The following is a 2,658-nucleotide window of genomic DNA, read 5'->3' on the forward strand; positions in this document are numbered from 1 at the left end:
TCTAAACTGTTCAGCACCGACAGTTGGGGCCAGATTTTCACATGTCCCATTGTGATGGTTCTGCCCAGATTTTCAAACGAATGCAGCAGTCATTGTGATGAGCTCCCCTGCAAATGAATCTAGCCACTTATTCTGGTGTCTAAATAAGAGCAGAGCTGTCTCACCCTTATTGTGCGTGCTGAACGTAGCCCTAAAATTTGGCCCTAAAAGTGTCAAAGAACTGTGTTAATGCAATGCAAGCATGCCTGGAAATGAAAAATAAAAGCTTTTCATACTAACAGTTACTCACTTACATTTTACGTGCTGCAGGTGGGTTTTTTAATGTATGGGCATTTCAGTGCCACTAGGATATTACTGTGATTGAAGCCATATAAGTACTTAAATTAAACTCGCTCACTCCTGTTGTATCCGAACACCTGCCCAGGCTTACTTTTAACTGGTTAACTCAGAATCAGTAATATTATACATGTGCAACAGGGCAAGTTACTGTTACTAGAAGAACACTAACATTTTTATTTCCTGATTTTTCTAACTTCAGTGCTGAGTCCTGTGTTAATTCAACACTAAAGTCTTCACTCAGGCAAAACTCCCATTGACTTGAATAATGAATTCAGAGGATTTCATCCCTTCCTCGCTTTTTTGTTTCTCTATAGTCTGTCTAATCTATGACCCTGCCAAAATTTACCCATGTAGTCCTGTCTGGTTTAGCCGGCTTGTCGAAGCCATTTACTGGGGTGTGGCCGCTGTCACGTGCAAACAGCTACTTGGAGCCACAGGTGAGAGCTGAGCGTAGGTGTAGACCAAAGCAGATGAACTGCTCCCTGAGGGCTTGTCTTCACTACAGAGATAAATGGGCACGGCAGCAACTGATTGCATTAAATTAGTGGGTCTAGAGAAGACACGCTCAATCGATGGGAGAGTGCTCTCCCATCGAGTTGTGTACTCCACCTGAATGAGAGGCGGAAGCAATGTCGGCGGGACAGCGTCTCCCATTGACGTAGCGTAGTGTGGACCCCGTGGAGAGTAGATCTAACCTATGTCGACTTGAGCTGTGCTACTAACGTAACTCAAATTGCGTAGCTTAGATCGACTGGCAGCGGTAGCGTAGACCTGTCCTAAGGAGCATGACGTATTCCTCCAACAGAGGTACTATCCCTCCCTAATATCCCCCATACACCTCTATAATATTGGGACTATTCATATGTATAAAGTTAAGCACTTCCATAACTGGTTGCCGATCAGACCCATAGACTGTAAGGTCTTTTGGGCAGAGACTTGTCTTGTGGTACCATATGGATGCACGCATGTTTAGCATCTAGCATATTTTTGGATACTTTTGGCCTGATCTTCAAAATTGCTGAGCACCCACAAACCCACTCAAGTCAATCAAAGTTGCAGGGGTAACACCTCAGACAATCATCTGAGCTAGCTAGATGCTATAGCATGCATCTAGCTAGCTATAAAATATGTTGTATTACTTAAAGTGAATTTTAAATGATATGGAAATACTTAAATTCAATCTGTACAACTTTGCTTTCTAATTTGAAAAACTGGACATGTAAAAATAAAATATAAACACAACTGACGAAATTAAGGAAAGAAACCAAGTCCACCTTTATGAGTCAAGAAGGCAGTGAATCAAATGATTGTGCCAAAAAAAGTGTGGAAGCAGCTGTATTTTCTATTGTAATGCAAAATCTTTCACTGTGATATTTCCAAAATAATTTTCTAATGCTCACACTGTGAATTTCATGAGATACAATCCATAGAGGGAGGGCAGAGAGGAAAAGGGAAGAGGGAGGAAGGTTGAGCTAACAGTGCAGTTTTTTTCCTGTGACAACTATGTGTATTCATAAATATTTTACAAGTGCAGCTTTCAGACTAGTAAATTTTACTGCCACATTAATGCAGCTTGCAAGTTTATAATCTGGGCATTTGTGGGTTGTGACTGTCCAGTATTTTGAGAATGAGGATGGTAAAATGTTTATGTTTTGAAGTGTTTTCTTTCTGCTTATTAGGCTCCATATTATATAGCAGCCTTGCTTCTGGTGTAACACTGTAATTCATCAATTCCTAATTTCATGGAAGGAAATCCATAAATATACTCTGTATATAACATGCTGCATGCTTCAATACAATGTTTTTCATGTCTAAGAACAACATAGAGGTATCTTCGAAGACTTGCAGAAAACGGTGTGTCCTTTTTATATTAATTACATTTCATCAGCACTGTTGGACTTTTAAAATGAGGCGGATGCAAATGTATTTCAGAATTGGGAGTGATTGTGAGCAAAGGCTCAATTTACACTCAGCAGTGTTAGCAAAATCAAGCCTAGGGAAAGGAGAATAACGTAACATTATTTTTATTACTAGTCATGGTTTACATATTTTTGTGCAAAATGTTGTGGCTCTTCTTGCCTATTTTGGAAAAAGAGGATGATCGAAGCATCCTAGAAGGAGTATTGAATAGTTGTGGAGATGGGGAAGTAGAAATGACAGCTATGCTCAGATTTTGCACAGCTCCACAGGGTATGGAACTGTGAGGAGAGCAGAAGCCAAACATACCTGAAGATATTTCAGGCCTAGAAATAGTGACCAACTTGAAGGGGATTATATGCCTGATAAAACTGGGGAGTTTGGTTGCTTTATACTGAGTTC

This window comes from Natator depressus, chromosome 2 (assembly GCF_965152275.1).
Source record: "Natator depressus isolate rNatDep1 chromosome 2, rNatDep2.hap1, whole genome shotgun sequence".
Taxonomy (NCBI): Eukaryota; Metazoa; Chordata; order Testudines; family Cheloniidae; genus Natator; species Natator depressus.